At 44.7% G+C, this 19,059-nt stretch overlaps 1 long non-coding RNA gene and 1 other non-coding gene across 3 annotated transcripts in view; both read right to left on the minus strand.

The window, feature by feature from the left end:
• The window catches only part of LOC147578312 (uncharacterized), a 25,559-nt gene continuing 6,500 nt past the window's right edge, over positions 1-19,059 (minus strand). Inside the window, exon 3 of one of the 2 annotated variants that reach the window (XR_015255068.1) lies at positions 1-516. This is a non-coding gene — a long non-coding RNA (uncharacterized LOC147578312). Of the gene's footprint in view, positions 517-4,616; positions 4,812-19,059 lie in introns of those variants that run through there. The other variant, XR_015255070.1, reaches the window with a different exon arrangement.
• Positions 1,671-1,834, minus strand: LOC147578313 (U1 spliceosomal RNA). The gene has a single exon (XR_015255691.1). It is a non-coding gene; the product is annotated as a U1 spliceosomal RNA (small nuclear RNA).

Genomic DNA, 19,059 nt, shown 5'->3' on the forward strand with positions numbered 1-19,059 from the left:
CATGTGAAACCTGTTTATTCTTAGAATGACCTGATCCATAAGAGTCTTATATTATAAAAGATTGTGTACAGCAACAATAAAGCCGTCACTTGGGCCATCAGCCCATGGGACCCTCCTGTTCCCAAACTGTCTTCTCTTCTCTCTTTTTTTCTTACATTCCCCTACCCTCAGGACCCTGATCTCGGTGTTTGTTGCGCCGGTCGCAACAAGTATGTATTCTTTTTATCACTCAGCATGCTGTTTTTGAGGTTCATCTTCTACTTTCAGTGTCCTCAATACTCGAGACGCATTCCAGTGTACTTTTTTAGTCTTCTTTGGACCTGCCCTTGTTTGTATACAACCCCTTCCCCAACTCTACTCCCTACCTCCAACTCAACTCCTGCTCCTAGTCTCTCCAGTGGTCTCAGCAGCTTCTGAATGCTGTTCCTGAGGTACCCACCAGGGAGGCTTGATGGTTCTGCCCGCCATGGCCCTGCCGTTTGCTTTTGGTCAAGTAGTTTCTATTTGCCAGGACAACTGTGGATCAGAAGTGAGCAAGTTAAGAAGACATCCTGGGAATTGGCAAAATGTGCACGACTGTCATCAACACTGGACCTGGTTGGTTTTCTTATAAACCGGAGTTGGATATACCACCGCAACTGCATTTTCAGACAGGGAACATCTAAAATTACTTGAGAGCTAAAAAAAAAAAAAAAAAAAAAAAAAAAGTTACTTACAATTCTTGCTGCCTTCTTATTAAGGAAGCTTCCTAATTTGCCACACTACTGAAGAGTGCCAGGTGCAAACCGGAGGCTGAGAGAGAGCTAGTGTTTTCGTGTCTATAAAAGGTATCAAGAAAGAGCCTGAGAGAAGAGATGGAAGGAAGGGAAAACCAAAGCCAGAAATAGAAAAAGCTGCTTTGGGGTGGGAAGGATGAGCGGGTGGTGTCTTTGGAATCGGCTAGTAACGGCTTTAAGGCGTAAAAAAGCAAGACAGACACCAAACAGGGAAACTAACGCTTAAAAAATGAAGTCTTAGGCAAGGTTAGGTGTTTAAAGAGTAGGACGCAGCCTAGTTGCAGCCTCTCACAAGAGGAGAAACTGGTCACCTTTGACTCCCAAGACTCTCTAGTGTAGGTTTCTGGTTGGATCACAACGCTTCCGACCACGATTCAGGTCTCACTGCGCTTCAGATTTGCAGGGAATATAACATGTGCAAAATTCAGAGCTGCTTCCTCGCGTAGCCTAAACATGTTACGAACGGAAACGAATCTGGACCACGGTACAGGCAGTTTCTCCCTAGCTTTGGGAAGTGTGTGCACCATGGCCTTGGCCTACCCAGCACGAACCACCCACATAAGAGTTCCTTTAAGCCTGTACACTAAAGAAAACACCTACGAAAAAACACACCCGTTCATGCGAACTGCGTGCACTACGGTGCCCTCACACGTGTCATATTCATAACGAACACACCTGTGGTCTGAATGTACACGCAGAAACGCAGAACTTCCATACCCAAAAACACCAATACGTAAGCCCACAAGATGAAACAAAGGCAAAACTCAAGAAGGTAAGAAGCTTTCAAAACACCTCAGCAATGCATAGAACTAGGTAAGGCAAAAACCAGCTTGGTTAAGCCAAGACACCACCACGCAGAACAGCACGTTCTCTTCTGTCTTTACCACGAAAAGTCAGGGGAAAGCGCGAACGCAGTCCCCCACTACCACAAATTATGCAGTCGAGTTTCCCACATTTGGGGAAATCGCAGGGGTCAGCACATCCCAAGTGCAATGGATAAGCCTCGCCCTGGGAAAACCACCTTCCTGATCATGGTATCTCCCCTGCCAGGTAAGTATGACCTCCGCCTCCTCCGCCCCACTACACCCTCTCACGCCTCACACTCTCTACACACGGTCACTTCCGTCCACACACCCCCGAGCCTCCCTAAGACTTTGCCACACGCAGCACACGCACTTGCAACCAACAGTCCTGGAATGGCTCCCACAGCACGCGAGATCATACGCTATTTAAGCGGTAGTTACCGAAACAGCAGCCCCTGCGCTCCCCTATTTACATAGCACACGCCCTATCCGTGACGTCACGGGAACGCGCCTTCCCTCCGGCCCATGCCTCGCCCTTGCCCCCTCCTCAATATAGCCAGCCAACCCTCAGGAGGGTGAAATTGGCTTGTCCCTCTTTTCCTCCAAGTGCCCGCCTGCTGGGGCAGAGGGTGTGAGTTCTGAACCTCCGGCCGGCGGGGAACCTGTCTGGGAGGCTGCTGGCGCCTGTGTACCTTTCTTTAAATAAATAAGGCCTTTTGCAGCGCCTGAGTGGCTCAGTCCCCTTAGGGTCTGATTCTTGGTTTGGGTTCTCTCGCTTCGTCTTTCTCTGCCCCTCCCCTACTCACAAGCGCACATGTGTGCGCGCTCGCGCTCTCTCGCGCGCTCTCTCTCTCTCTCTCTCAAAGTAAATAAACATTAAAAAAAATTACCTTTCAATGTGTAGAGCGCAACATTTAGGACTACAAAGGAAAGGGTTCCTTTCAAGTTCGGTGAGTTACCTCTGCGATGCATTTCAAAAAATTTTTGAAGCTATCCGGTATCGAAAGAAACTGAATTTATGAAACTAGACACAACAGCCAGGTGACTGCAAACCAACCCTTCTGTTTTTACCCCTATTGGTGTTCCAGGCTGGAAACCCAGCTTCAAGGCTATGTGAACATTAAAAGTAGATTCTATTCTGTTGCTCAAATCACAAAACATTTGCTGAAACGTTCTCCTCTGGAAACGGTAAAGCAAGGGCTCTGTGGCCACTGAGGCCACTGAAGGACACGGCAACGGGGATTAGGTGACAGTGTCGCAACTGAATGTGAATCAAGTTTGATCCAGACCCCATTCCCTGAATCCTGGCAGCCAGATGCACTGTCCAGGTGCGAGTGAAGAAATACTTTCCGGAGAATCTGACCAGCCTTGTAACAGAAACACCATGTCCGACTCCATATTGCTTCTATTTCCCTTGCTGCTGCATCTCACAGCTTAGAATTATCTGCTTGCTTAGCTCTACACTGGGCATGTGACAGCTAAGATTTGCAAAATCTGCTTTGCACCTGAAATCTACCTCACCTGAGGAGATGAGGAAGTAGGTACAGAAAGGACTATGCTCTGTTTAAGATGTACGGGATCGACATGACCAGATTCCTGTACACAGAGATCAACTGACCAAGGACAAAAAACCTACACGGCCTCCCTCAGATGTCTGCAGATGTCAGCCACCTTTTGACTCCAGCCCCCTCCCACTTCCCCCTTTTGCCAACATAAAAGAAACTTGGATTTCATGCCAAGAGGACATGGTTCTTTGGGAGAATAGTCCACCATTTCCTCGGTTTGCTGGATTTCTGAATAAAGTCGCTTTCTTTGTCCCCACATCTTGCCTCTCCATTTGCCTGTCACACAGGGAGCAGGAGGAGCTTGGACTCGCTAACAGCCTGAGAGGAAAGACGTGGCATCAGCCTGTAAGGGATTGCCTGGAGAGATTTGGCTTTAGATACTGCAGTCGGGGAAACAAACTTCAATATAAAACCGAGGGCAACTCCCAAAGACGGCAAGGAGAACTGTGGATTTACAGCCAAAGGAAAGAGTGAGGGAGTCAGTGACTGGAAAATTGCTACAAGGAACTTGTTTAGATATCAAGGATGGGGGGATTCTTGCTGGAACTGGGCTTGGAAGGCTGAGGACTAGGACTAACTGAGGGCCCCAGGAGCCTGACTTAAGTGAGTCAACGAGGGAGTCCTTGCCAACCCTACAGTGACGCTCCTGTTAAAAAGCAAAAGCCAAGCAAGAAGAGCAAAGGCTTATTTATTCAGGGCTTGCGTTTTTGCAGAGACTGAAATGAAAGGAAGGCAGAGGAGTGGGAGAACTTTACAGTAGAAAAATGGGAAGCCTTCAGGTGTGCCCTGATTGGAGGCCGTTGGCATGGGTAAGCTGTAGGCAGGTATTAACCTTGAAAAGTTATTTTCCCAGCAAAAATGGGCTTATTTGGGAACAGCAGAGAAATGCAATCCAGGACATTCATGCTATGGCAGAGCCACAGGCAAGCTGAATAAACAAAGGAGGGGAATATCACTAGATGGAGGAGAAGGAGGCAGTTGAGAGAGGCTGTTTTGAAGTAAAGTCCATTGGAGAAAAGCAAGAGTTCAGGGTGATGACTGTTTCTCATTGGCTCCCTCCGCGCGGGGGGGGGGGGGGGCGGAGGGGGGGTGGTCCTCAATTTCTTGTAGGAGATGCAATATACATTCTTCTTCCTATTGGGGCCTGTCATTGATGACTCTTTCCCGTTGAGAATTCTTCTGTTGGGGTCTACAATTGGCAATTCTTCCTGTAATTCATGTTGAGTGGTATAGCTCCCCCTTCTGGCCTCCCAACTCCATTCTAGTGAGGTTTCCCATTCTTAATTTTCACACTGGCTGACTAGAATTTAGAGGTATCCTGTGAGGTTGGTGGGGGTGCATACCTGGCTTTCTCTGGTTGGTCCTAAGTTGGAAGCAGGAACAAACACGAGGGAAATTATCAATTACCAAGTCCTGGCATTGTGGATGGGTATACTGGCATGCTCAGACTGTTCTAACAGAACACCACAGACTGCCTTAAACAACAGCAATTTATTTCTCACAGTTCTGGAGGGTGGGAAGTCCAAGATCCAGGTGCCATCAGGGTAGGTTTCGAATCCGGCCAAATATGCCACCCCCAAATAGGCCACTTTGGCTTAAGGATTATTTTCAGCGAAGGGCATGCTTGAAAAACAGATGCAAGAGTGCTCTGACCTCCTGTCCTCTTCCTAACAGCAGAAGATAAAATTGCCATGGGAAAGATGCCCTCCCTATACCAGGAGGAGAGAAAGGTTCTTGTCACCAGATTTAGGAAGTCGAGGCTGAGAGAAATCTATACAAACAGACCTGGTTAAAATAACCCTGATCTGTCTTTTGCCTCCTCGTATATTTTGGTTCCTTTTCGTAATTACTACTCTTTGCCGCACCTAGTACATGACCACTTAGGTCTAAGTACTTTTTGGATCTTTCTTCTTCCTTGAAAGCTCCCATGTGCATGGGAAGGATGTCTATGTTCTTCTCCTGCTAATCTGTTTTATGCCAACTTAATGCTGAGGCCCAGCCCGAGACCTTAAGAGGGTAGGGGAAAGAGTTTAGCCTCCCCTACAGCTTCCTTCTGAGGCCTCTTGTCATGGCTTATAGGCAGCCCCCTCTTGCCATGTGCTCACAGGACCTCTGCTAAGAAGAGGGGGAGGGGAGGGTGTTGAGGAAAACATATCTTGAGTTTTCACTGCCCCAGAGGTGTTAATCCAGGTGTAGCAGGTGGTGCTGGCCACAGCACAGACACCTCTTTGCTCCGCTAAAAAATAATCAAGAGCTATTTTATTATCAAGAACCATTTTGGGGGCGGCTGGGTGGCTCAGTGCCTCAGTCGGTTGAGCCTCCCACTTCGGCTCAGGTCATGACCTTGCGGTCCGTGGGTTCGACCCCGCGGCGAGCCCCGCGTCTGGCTCTGTGCTGACAGCTCGGAGCCTGGAGCCTGCTTCAGATTCTGGCTCTCCCCCTCTCTCTGTCCCTCCCCCACTCACGCTCTGTCTCTCTCAAAAATAAATAAACATTATTATTATTTTTTTTTTTTTTTAAAGAACAACTTTGGCCAGAGAGTCTAAGGATCTTTGCTGGGCAATTACTGCTTTAGCAGATTCTGCAATAACTTTAAGAATTAAGAAGTTCCTGATCATAGATAGCCTCACTTATTTTTATCCCTTGTCAGGGAGCAGGGATCTGCCAGTAAGAGTGAATCCTGACTCATGAAAGCCTGGTAGGTCCTCTCTAACTCACAATGTAAACAGGGATTCGGCCAATGAGATGGCTCATTTTGCTTGTGACAAGCCAGGGGCAGAATGAGATTTTGTCCTAGACTTAAATAAAAGGTTGTTCTAAGTTCCAGAGGTTCCCCCCCCCCGCCCCCCCCGTTAGCAATGGTCTGGGGGATAAAGATGAAGGTGTTATCTTTCCAGGCCAATGCCAGAGTAAAGGAAAGGAAAGGAGAAAGGGTTTCACGTTTAGTTCAAGTATGAAATCTTGATCTGTTGTCTTCGGTGGGAGCAGTCTACCTCAAAGGCAACTGCTTCCTTTCATCGCTTTGATTTGAAAGTCTCCAGCATCTACACAGGCCCAGGTATCAGGTGGAACGTTTTTTAGCTGTGTGATGTGTACCCAAGGGTCCATGCTTCCCAGTTTTGTGGCAGTATTTGTGGTCAGGAGCACTTGGTTAGGTCCCTCCGAATGAGGCTCACGGGCAGTCTTCCTCTGATGACATTTCCAGAATACCCAGTCACCGGGCTACACAGACTGTGACCAACAGAATCTTTTAAATTGGGATCTGGGAAGTCTTCTTTAACCTACTGATGATAGATGTGCCTGAGCAGAAGACACTACAGACTTACAGCAGCTGGTAATCCTAGCACGAGGTGACAAGGGAACAACATAAGGTTACACACTGACAGAACTCTGAGAAGTCTGCAAGGTTTTTGTTAAGGTTTGTATTTTTCCAGTGATATGGAGATTGTGGGGGGTGCACAGCAAGTGGAAAACACACTTTCTTTCTTCCTTTCTTTTTTAAATTTTTTAAGTTTATTTATTTATTTGGAGAGAGAGAGTGAGCAAGCATGAGCGGGGGAGGGGCAGAGGGCGAGGGGGAGAGAGAATCCCAAGCAGGCTCCACACTGTCCGTGCAGAGCCCCATGCAGGGCTCGAACTCACCAACCGTGAGATCATGACCTAAGCCTAAATCAAGAGTCTAGACGCTTAATCCACTGAGCCGCCCAGGCCCCCCGGAAACACACTTTGTGACAGCCTTTTTTCTTACTGTGGGGGCATCAGCCCATCTGGAAAACGTAACATACCAGGGCGAGAATATATTGATGACCTGTACTAGGTGGCAACTGGATGAAGTCCAGCTGCAGGTGTTCAGAGGGTCCAGAGGGAGGTTTGAGGCCTTTAGAACAAAAATAGCTTTTCCAGGATTACAGACCTGACTGGTCAGACATTGCTGGTAGACTAATTTTGCAATTTTATACAAGTCTCCCCATACTATGGTAGGTGAAGGAATACAAAAACCAAAATACAGGATTTGTCAGAGAGCCCGGAAGAACAAATTGGCCGTCTTGGTTTTCCGTTGGCCCCAAATGTTCTCGTACTTCACAGCCCTTGTTCACTCAACCTTACTTTTTCTGATTCAGGAGCAGATTGCCTGGCATGTGATGGGACGTTAGGATGACAAAATCCTGGCAACGTGGGGCCATTCTTTGCGGAAGCAGAATGGGATTTCACCACCTGTGTCATCATCTTTATAGAGTCTGTGGCTATTGTCTTGCATTTTAGAAAGGCTCCATTTCCCTTGAGCGGCTCAGGTCATGTTCTCACAGATCGTGAGTTCGAGCCCCGTGTCAGCTCTGTGCTGACATCTCAGAGCCCGGGGCCTGCTTCACATTCTGTGTCTCCCTCTCTCTCTGCCCCTCTCCCACTCACGCTCTGTCTCTTTCTCTCAAAAAGAAGTAAACGTGGGGCGCCTGGGTGGCGCAGTCGGTTAAGCGTCCGACTTCAGCCAGGTCACGATCTCGCGGTCCGTGAGTTCGAGCCCCGCGTCGGGCTCTGGGCGGATGGCTCAGAGCCTGGAGCCTGTTTCCGATTCTGTGTCTCCCTCTCTCTCTGCCCCTCCCCCGTTCACGCTCTGTCTCTCTCTGTCCCAAAAATAAGTAAACGTTGAAAAAAAAAAAAAGTAAACGTTAAAAACAATTGCTTTCAATAAAATAAGAACATAAAAAAAAATTTAGAAAGGCTTCCATCTCTGCTGTTTCTGCTTGGGCCCCACTTCCTCATGTTCCATATTTTGCCTCTGAATACCCAAAGAAGCCATGTTTCCACTTCAAGGGGGAAGCAAGAAAGTTAATCATCCTCTGAGTTTTGTCCTAGGCCCCAAATACCTGTTAACACCCGAGAAGAGCCAGAGCCCAAACGTGTTCCAGGACATTAGCTTCCAACAAACCTTAGCTGATGCTGGCGTCAATAGCCCTGCCTTCGGGAATTTATGGAATAACTCCTGTTGTTCGCCTGGCAGTCACCTTTGTCTGGACCCTACCTTGGATTCCTGAAGAAACATGTACTCTCGACTCTTCTCCAACGTAAACACCTAGCCCCAAGCAACAAGGAGACTTTTTCTCCTTTACTGAAGTCTCAGAAGTCTTTCTGAGTCTCCCGGACACTTGGTCTGCTAGTCTCCATCTGTCACTCTCCCTGTTCAATAAACTTTATTTTCACTTTCTCTGGCTCCTGTTTGATCTCGATCCTTCGTGAAACCAAGGACTCTCTTGGCCAGTCCTGTGGGACCCTCCCCTAGGTCTCCGGACCCAGCCTGCCTGCATCACCAGCATTCTTTAGATTTGCAAATTTATAAATATATTTTACAATTTCCAGAAGCACTTGCCTTTTTAAATTTTCCCAATGTGGCACTAACACATTTAAGTATCTTTTAGTTTCTCTGTAAGAAGAAGCCAAAAGTAGATAAACCTATTATTTAGTCATTAATGTTTTGATATTTTGTCTTATTTGGAAATGGTCTAGATATTTAAGGAGTTTAACTTATCGTTTAACCCAACTTAGCAAAACTGTAAGGTTTTAGGTTACCAAAAAGAAAACTACTTAAGTAGACACAACATGAATTTATTTGGCTAAAGTTGATTTTACTCCAGTAGAGCAAAAGTTTTATATTTAATGCTGATAACTCTAAAGATGTGTCCGTTTTAATTAAACCATCAACCTTGGGGTGCCTGGGTGGCTCGGTCGGTTAAGCGTCTGACTTCAGCTCAGGTCATGAACTTGGGGTTTGTGTGTTCGAGCCTTTCCAAAATCCAGAGTCACTCTCAAAGATAGCCAAAACAAAGAGCCAACGACTTGCATGTTCCAGGCAGACAGAAAGCCTAGCCCAGTAATGCAAAATCAGACAAACAGGAAGACCATAGCTATCCGTGGGACAGAAAGGATCAATATAATAGGTTTGGATTTGAAAAGAAAGGGACAATGTGAAACTTTATTTTTCTTAGTTGGGCACTACAGATAGAGATCCAGAACTGATTCTGGTAAGAATTTTCACTCTGCGGGCACCTGGGTGGCTCAGTCGGTTAAGCGTCCGACTCTTGGTTTCAGCTCAGGTCATGATCTCATGGTTTTGTGAGTTTGAGCCCCCCATCCCCCATCAGGCTCTGCGCTGGGATTCTCTCTCTCTCTCTCTCTCTCTCTCTCTCTCTCTCTCTCTCTCTCTCCATCTCTGCCCCTCTCCTGCTCACACTGTCTCTGTCTCTCTCAAAATAAATACATTAAAAAAAAAAGAATTTTTGCTCTTCACTGGCTTCTGCCAGTTTTTTCAGGACCCCCTCCCTCTGCAGTATCCTCAGTATCTACCAGTTTCCCCTTGCCTATTTCAAGAATTATACAGCAGTTTACCAGAAAATCCCTCACAGTTTCATCAACTCTGGGAGGGGCCCACAGGGGCCCTCCTTTGCAGGTAGGTATAGGAGTATCTGTAAGGCCATTAACTCAGAAGGCTTTTGTTTACAGTTGTGTGGTCTCTTCCGAGTGGAAAAGCAATTGGGACAGAGGATCAGTAGAAGGAGTCCTCAAAGGAGGACAGAGGGGAGCAAAAGGAGTCACATCAGTGTTACAGTCTTTTGTTTTAGCCTTTTTCTCCATTAGCCTTTTGCAGTGAATCTTTCAATGAATTGGAAGGCTTCTGGAGGTTTTTCTTGCCAATTAACACAGTTATCCCATTCTGTTTAATTTGAGAACCTTTACTTTTAAGTGCACTTCTTAAATTGTCTTATCTACTTGGAATGTTCCCCGTCGTGGCCATTGTAATTCCAAATTGTTTTTAGTAAAATTTCGCCATTTCTACAGTTATGCACAGCTCCTGGCACCATAGTTTTTAGACATAAAGTAAGCAGGTGTGCCAGAAGGTGGCGTGCTTGGCTCTTTAGAATTTAAGGATCCTATTAGCTAAGCCCTGTTCACACAAAACCAGACAAACGTAGGCACTTCAACACACCAGCAGTAACCAAAAGATATTACTGGCAAAGAGAAGGCCCTGCACACCACCAGCGATTCCCAGCATGGACTAAACCAGTAGACTCCAGTAAATGGAGACTGTGGACTGGAAAAGGAGACAGGACTCCAACGTGTACTTGTGGACTGAACGAAGGGCTAAGGACTGCCGCTCTGTCGGAACCTCCCGTCAGTCTACACTACCCCACGACCCCTAGACTGGGAAACCAGTTAGATCAGTCGCTCGAACACACACACAGAAGCGGAGCTCAAGCCAAGACAGACTTACCAGTAGTCCTCAGAAGTGGCGAGAAAGGCAGTGAGCTCACAAGGCACCATGCCTGTTTCTCATTGTCCCCGAATGCCATCAGAAGTACACTTTGGATCCCCATGCTGCACCAAATCTCTTAAAAATACCCAATTCAACCTAGTAAATTTGAAGATCTAATTGGCTTCATTAAATGATTCATGAGTCAGGCAGCAGCCCATCTAGCAAGTACAGGGGAACTCCGCGGGAAGTTAAACAGGCAGAAAGGTTTTTAAATGCGGAAAGGGCATAAAAATCAAAGAAGAAAGGAACTTATTAGCGAGAAATGCATGATTTAGGCAAGGCTGCCCTCCTAAGGGGAAGAGGGAGGAGTGTACCAGTAAAGTTCCTGGTATTGACCAGGAAATTCCATGTTGCCGGTTACAATGTTAAAGGTTACATTTCTGGGAGGTTGAAACCGCAGTTAGGTTAGGTGGTAAGTCCTGTCTTACTGACTTGGGGCCTTAACCCAAGTGATGCCATTTTGGGCCTGTTTTGTTTTTGTTTTGTTTTGTTTTTTTAATATACTATTGCCGGGTGAACTGGGGAGACCCGGGGTCCTGGGGCCTCCTCAATCCAGCCAGAACCTGAAGGAGTTGCCAAAGGTTCTTGGTCTTGCCAGGAGAAGGAATTCAAGAACAGACATGTAGCACAACAGATGAGTAACAGAAGCAAAAAGTACACTCCTGGAGATATGAGAGCAGCCGAACTTGAGCTCAAGAGTAAGAGCGCCAGTGAGAGTGCTAGTGACAGAGGGACAGTGACAGCGGGAGGGGAGTGAGAGCCAGAGCCAGGTGAACTGCCACACCCTGGGGGTTGGGTTTCTCTCTTTCATTGACAGTTATTGACTAGGGGGGCGGAATATTTACTGTTTGGTCCAGAAGCAGGGTTTCCTTTTTTTTTTTTTTTTTCCCCTCAATTTTCCCATCCTGGCTCCCACCATCTTGGGCCTATCTGGTTTGATCCGGCTTCTTGTGGACTGCCGCTGCCAGGACAGGCCTCTGACCTCCCTGATAGCTGGCCAGCACTTCCTCTTTGCTGACCTCCAGGTGTCCTGTTAGAACTTAACTACCTGCCTACTCTAACGATACCGAAACCAGACAAATGATCCAGGATGTTGAACTGGTCCGGGCTTGCTGACCAGCTCCTCAAAAATCAACCCTGGTGGAATTATAGAAGGAAGGAAGAAACATGCCTTACAGGAATTATAAAAGACTTCTAACCCTCCATAGAGACTGAAGGCGTTTTTGAACTGGTGTGTGTGGAAGGCTGACGTTCAGAGGTAGCAGTGAGACATTATGGAGAAAAGCATTTAAGTTCTGTTCTTGCATCTCACTCCCATAGCACCGGCTCTACCATTTCTTATCCCTTCAAGAAAGAAATGATCAGTGGCACATATTCAATTTGCCAATGTGGCAGGGGCAGTTTGAGATCTGGGACCCTACATAAGGTTTGTTGAGGAAAATAGTAGATGAAAACAGGGGTAGGCAAACCTGATGATCCCTGGGTTTTCTTTTTCCAGAGTCTCCTCCTCCAAACCTCCAGAGCTGATGATTGTCATGGCTTCCCGCCCGCCCCCCTCCCCCACCGTGCTGCTTACCAATAAGCATAAAAACGATGCACTAAATAGATTTTTCCCGGACAGACTATAAAACAATAGTAGTGAAAATGACTTTATTGTACATGCTGCTCTACACTCGGGGACTCATCCTTCATTCTACCAAGACCATCAAAGACTGAAGCCTATCTCTACCCAGTTCCCCTCATCACCCTGTGGATTCTTCCCCACAAGTCTCCTCCTTCCTGGGGCCCCTCATTTCTTCCTCTCCACTGGGGTGTCTGCCTAGCCCTCCCTGCGGCTTGTCTCAATTTGGGAATTTCGTTTCTTGATCCCCACTCCATAGTGAGACGTGGTCCAATGGTCTGCCCAAGTCCAGCATGTGTATCAGTGACCAGATGACTCTATGGATTCCAGGGACCACCAGAAGGAAGAGTAAAAGTAACACTGGCTCTAGACCCAAAGATGCAAAAACGTCAGAGACAGACCCGTCAGACACACCCGCACGTGAAGGACATACCTTCTCCCAAGTCCCTGTTCACACAAATTCCTCAATGTCTTCTGCCCCGGAAATAACCCACTTTCCTCCCCTAATGGGGCAGCTGTTCCCTGAAGGTCAGAACCCCAGAGGGACCTAACTTGCCTGAGCAACAGACAGACAGTTCAAAGTAAAACTGCTGAACACACTGCACTGGCTGGGAATTGAACCCAGGCCTCCACCACTGAACCACCAATGCTCCCCCAAGATGTGCTGTACTAGGTCAAATCAGAAGGAGTCACCGGAAGGACTTGGAAAAAGCAATGGTAAACTAGATTTTCGCAGTACTCACTGTGGGCAACATTGTCAAAAAACAAAAAAGACACCCAGAGCAAAGGCTTGCATAGGAGATTTAATGTCCGGCAATGCTGTGAAGTTTTGGCTTCATGGCCAAATCCAAATATAGGATTTGGAAAAGTCTAATTCTGAAGTCGGCTCTTTACAAGTTGATAACAGAACTCTGTAGAAAAACATCAGAGATTCATGTTGTTTCTGGTCTCTGGTCCATATCTGCCGTGGACCCATGGAAAGTTGATTTTCACTGGCTGACACATTCTCTTTGCCCACCCATTGCTTGGTGCCTCCCAGACCCTTTCTTCCAAACTTTGAGATGAATACCAGTTCTCTACCCCAAATAGGTGGTCAGGACCCAGTGACGGTTCAGGAGGCTGGACTGGTGTGTCTAACTTACTCCAGAAGATCTGGGCGATAACTGAGGTTCTCTCCCTCTATGTCTCTTTTGAGTCCCTGGAAAAGGCCAAGGATTGAATCCTGCTTTTACATTTTTCTGCCTGACACAGACCTCTATTGAAGCAAAAAAAAAAAAAAAAGAAAGAAAAGAAAAATCCTCCTAGATTTGCTCCCTTCATCACATGTTCTGATCTGGCCACCCGGAAAGGTTGGTTCAAGGGGAAAAAAAAAAAAAAAAAAAAGAGAGAGAGTAAATTACGGGTACTTACAGATGCCAGGATATTACCCCTCTATCTAATTTAAAACTTTCTTTGCTTTTTACCCTTGTCTGATATTCATGTTTCACTCTTTTATCCTTTTGTTTATAATTAGCCTGGCATAGATTTTTCATACTCTTAATATTTAACCCTTTTCTAATATACTGCTATATCTGGAAGTTATTTTTTTTATCCAATCTGAGAAAATTGGATCCATTATAATCCGCAGTAATTGGTGTTGTATTGGGGATTCCTGTCATAGTATTACTTCCACCACCTCAGTGTGTGGTTTCTGTTTTGCTTTTTAATTTAATTTTTTAATTTAAAATATTTATTTATTTATCCATCTATCTATCTATCTTTTTTCTTTTCTTTTCTTTTCTTTTCTTTTCTTTTTTTTTTTGAGAGACAGCGTGAACAAGGAAGGGTCAGACAGAGAGAGAGACAGTGTATCCCAAGCAGGCTTCACACTTAGTGTGGAGGGTGTGGGTGGGATTTAAAATAATTTTAAATGTAGATTGGTTCACTTAAAATCTATTCCATCCTCCTAGCTGAAGAGGTTGAAAAACTGAAAAAATTGCATTTCTCAGATTCCCTTGCAGGTTGGGTTCAGGATAGAAATTAGATGCACTCAAGAGAGTTGGCAGAAGTGAGGAGAGGCAACCTTCTCACTGCTGTTGCTGATGGTAAGTAAGTCAATAGGGTTATGGAACCATGAGTGTTTAGAGACACTTTTGGTTGACAGTCACATTCTGGATTGTAGTCACTAGTTGAGTAGGTGTGAAAGGTGGTGGTATTGGCAGGGTTGAAGCTTCCTGATTCCAGTTAAGAAGGAAAGCCACAGTTTTCTATATACCAATGCTTCTACTACTTCTTGCGCCCAGGGGTTGCAGGGAGGAGATAAGGACAAGGGAGGAAAGCACCTGAGCAGAGCAGAAAAATATTCTCAATGTGTATAAATAAAAAATGTGGAGGGGCGCCTGGGTGGCTCAGTAGGTTAAGCGTCTGACTTCAGCTCACGTCATGATCTCATGGTTTGTGGGTTCGAGCCCATGGTTTGTGGGCTCTGTGCTGACAGCTCAGAGCCTGGAGCCTGCTTCAGATTCCGTGTCACTCTCTCTCTGCTCTTCCCCCGCTTGCGCTGTGTGTCTCTCTCTCAAAAATAAAAAACAGGTCTCTGGGAGCAGGTTTCTGGGAGGTCATATTGTTGACTGGGTACACCATGATTCCCTAGTGTTTAGTATTCCCTAGCCTACTATGTTCAGGAGATGAATCTGAGAAGACTCCTAAGTTTAAAAGTCAAACTTCAATAGCTAAAGCTCCTAGGATTATAGTATAGTACAGTATCTTAAATATAGTATAGTAGAGTAAGTATAATATAATATAGTTGATATGATATGATATGAATGATATAATATAATATAACATAATATAATATATTAACAATCCTGGGATAGGAGAGATTTCTCAGAGAACAAAATTGGCTTAACCATAAAAGAAAAACTATAGACAAATTAGATTTCATTAAAAAACTTATGCTCATAAAAAAACTATAAAAAGTGAAAAGGAAAGGCATACCGGGAGAAGCTTTTTGAAATACATGTATCTAACAAGTGACTCAAATTCTGAATATAAAAAATGCTTAGAAGCCAATAGTAAAAAGTCAAGTCATCAATCAAAGGAATCAAGGCTCAGGGTGCCAGGTTGGCTTAGTCGGAAGACCATATGACTCTTGATCTGAGGGTCATGGGTTTGAGCCCCACAGGGAGCACAGAGATCACTTTTAAAAAATAAAAATTTAAATTTTTTTTAAAAAAGGAATCAGGGCTCTTTGGAGAAATGGCTGATTTTGGCACTGGGGCAGGAAATACACAGGGAGACCCTAGAGCGTTTTGCAATACCATAAAATAAGAAAGTACCAGAGAAAAAAACAAACTCCACAATGATGGGGGTATGCCAAAGGAAAAACAGAAATCAACTGAAAATGCTCACAGTGGCTGAAACTGAAACAATCTGGGCAACAAAATGAATAAAATAGTATTGGATTATAACCCCAAAATATAACATAAATATCGACATGTCCATACTGATATAAGTAAATAAATGAATAGGGAAAACAGACAAATGTCCCATGCAGAAGTATCCCAAATTAATGGAGATACTCCACCCTCCTTAAAAGTGTGGGCTACTCGCAGTGACTTCCTTCATCTCATGGGCAAAAACAGTGATTTTACAGTGGAGAAGCCTAATAAACACTTCCTCAGCCAACGAATCAAGATTAACATCAACAGTGGTAAGTCATGGTAACAGTACATACTATTAAGAAACAAACCTCAACCGAGTAAATTTGAAGGTTGAATTAGTCTTTTTAAGTGATTCATGAATCACGAAGCATCCCAACCAGCAATCAGAGGGGAGCTCTGCTGGGCTAAACCAAAGGAGATTTTTAAAGGCAAAGAGAAGACAGAGAGAATGAAAGAATGGAAGGAAGGAAGGAAGGGAGGGAGGGAGGGAGGGAGGGAGGGAGGGAGGAAGGAAGGAAGGAAGGAAGGAAGGAAGGAAGGAAGGGAGGGAGGAAGGAAGGGAGGGAGGGAGGAAGGAAGAGGGAAGAAAGGGGGGAGGAAGGAAAGAAGGAACTTATTAGCAAGGAATGTATTATTTAGGCAAGGTTGCCCTCCTAAGGTGAGAGGAAGGGGTCTATCAGTAAAGTTCCCAGTATTGACCAAGAAATTCCATGCTGACTGGTTAAAGGTTATGTTTCTGGAGAGTTAAAACGGTAGGTAGGTTTTGGTTTACTGACTTGGGGCCTTAACCTCAACGATGCCATTTCGGGCCTGTGGTTTTCTTTTTAACAATACCCATTATACAAAGTGATAAGAATGGTACTTTACCTCCCCAAACCCCTAACCCCAGTTTGATCATGAGAAAAACATCAGACAAATCCCAGTTGAGAGACATTCTGCAAAGTATGTGACCTGTACTCCTAAGGATTTTCAAGGTCATCAGTAACAAGAGAAGTCTGAGAAATTGCTAGTCAAGAGGAGCATGAGGAGACATAAACTGAAGGCACTGGGATACTCTGGGTGGAATCCTGGAACAGGAATACGTCATTATGGGGGCCCCTGAATCAAGATATATTCTTAAAAATATGTCATGACAAAATTGGTCTTACACTGGGAAAACAGTTGATTCTCACTGGAAAATAAATTAAGGGGCACCTGGGTGGCTCAGTCGGTTAAGGGTCTGACTCTTGATTTCGGCTCAGGTCATGATCTCACAGTTCGTGGGATGGAGCCCCACGCTGCCGGGGAGCCTGTTTGGGATTCTCTCTCTCCCTCTCTCTGCCCCGCCCCTGCTCCTGTGCATGCATTCTCTCACTCTCTCACCAAATGAATAAACATTTTAAAAATGTTTTGTAAAAAAACAAAACAAACAAACAAACAAAAACAAAACAAAGGGAAAAGGTCATTATGTAAAAATCAAGGAAATCTGAATAAAACATGAACTTTAGTTAACACTAATATTGGGGCGCCTGGCCTAGGTGGCTCAGTCGGTTGAGCGTCTGACTTCAGCTCAGGTCGTGAATTCGAGCCCCGCGTCACGCTCTGGTGCTGACAGCTCAGAGCCTGGAGCCTGCTTCAGATTCTGTGTCTCCCTCTCTCTCTGCCCCTAACCCACTTGCATTCTATCTCTGTCTTTCTCAAAAATAAATAAACATTAAAAAAACCCCAATAATGTATTCATTCAATTATGACAAATGAACCATTCTAATGTAAGATGATAATTATAGGGGAAACTGAATGCAAGGTATATGGGAACTTTCTATACTATAATCTCAACTTTTTATAAATCTAAACCTAGTCTAACATAAAAAGTTAATGTAAAAAGTAAAGAAAAAAAAAAGTCAAGCCAATTAAAAGTAGATAAAACACTTGAAATCTCTTCACAAAAGATTTCTTTAGGACCAAAAGGCATAAGAAAGAATTCTCAACACCATTACTCATTAGAAACACAAATTTAAAATACTGTGATATACCATTACATACCTCTCAGAATGGCTAAAATTTAAGAGACAAAGAACACTCATGCTGACAAAAATGTGTAGCAACTTTATCTCTTGTTGCTGGTGAAAGAGTAAAGTAGTACAACCATTCTGGAAAACTGATAGCTGCTTCTTCTTCGTTTTGTTTGTTTGTTTGTTTGTTTGTTTGTTTGTTTTAACGGTTATTTATTTTTGAGAAACAGAGAGACAGAGCACGAGAGGGGGAGGGACGGAGAGGGAGACCCAGAGCTGCATGCAGGCTCCAGCTGTCAGCACAGAGCCCGACACGGGGCTCGAACCTAGGAACCCGTGAGATCATGACCTGAGTCGAAGTCAGAGGCCCAACCGACTGAGTCACCCAGGCACCCCGAAAACGGATAGCTTCTAATAAAGTTAAATATACAAATACCTTATGGCCTAGCAATTCTATTCCTAGGTTTATACCCACACAAAATGAACGTACAAGTGCACAAAAAGATTCCTGCAAGAATATTCATGGCAGCCTTATTCACATTATGCAAAACTGAAAATAGCCCAATTGTCCATCAACTATAGTGATCAACACATTGGAATAACACTCACCGATAATACCAAAATGATCTACTGATACACACAACAAAGTGGATACATCTCAAAAATATTATGTTGCGTGGGAAAAAAAGCCAAACACAAAAAGTATATTCATTTACGGGAATTTCAAAAGGAGGCAAAATTAATCTATGGAGATAGAAATCAGAATGGTGATTGCTTCAGTGAAGGTAGGGTGAGGATTAACTGTGTTAAAAAACAAAATTCAACCAAGTAGATTTGAAGATTTAATGAGCTTTATTAAGCCATTCATGAATCAGGCAGCGTCCCATGTGGCCAGAAGAGAGATGTCCCAAGGAGTTGTACCAAATGGAAGGTTTTTTTGGGGGGGGGGGGCAGTTGGGGGCAAGGAAGTTAATTAGCCAAAGACAAGAAAGTTATTGAGTATTTTCAAGGACTCCAACAGAGAATACTACAACTTTATCAGCAATATTTTTCCATCCCTCTAGGGATAGAGGCCAAGCTATTAATTCAGGTACCTCAGGAGTATGGTTTGTTCTGGCACAAATCAATAGTCAGGTTTGTAGAATCAGATGTTTTTTTCCAAGCAAAGGGCAATGGTATGGTATGGTAAGACTTGACCATCAGCAATGAGGGTCACGAGAAAAAATGTGTTAACCCAGGGGCTAAAATTTATTCGTAACAGCAGAGGCCCCTGTAAAAAGAACTTAGATAAAGACAATTAGATATTTTGGCCTAGTGTATGAGTTTCAGGCAAGAAGGAAGACATTCAGTCCATATGGCAAATAACCTACGAAATCAGCGAGTTCTTCCATATTATAGGGTTTTACCAGCAGCGAAGGAGTCTTACTGTGTGTAATATAGCGAAAAGCATTAGGATACTTATTAGGACAAATACCAGCCCAAATACCTCAATCCAACACTCCTTCATGATTAATTCCCCAAAGAATCTGAAGGATGTTAAGTTAAAATGCCAAATATAAGCCCATTTGTGGAATT

Source organism: Puma concolor, chromosome C1 (assembly GCF_028749965.1).
Source record: "Puma concolor isolate L17-30 chromosome C1, mPumCon1.1.hap2, whole genome shotgun sequence".
Classification (NCBI taxonomy): Eukaryota; Metazoa; Chordata; class Mammalia; order Carnivora; family Felidae; genus Puma; species Puma concolor.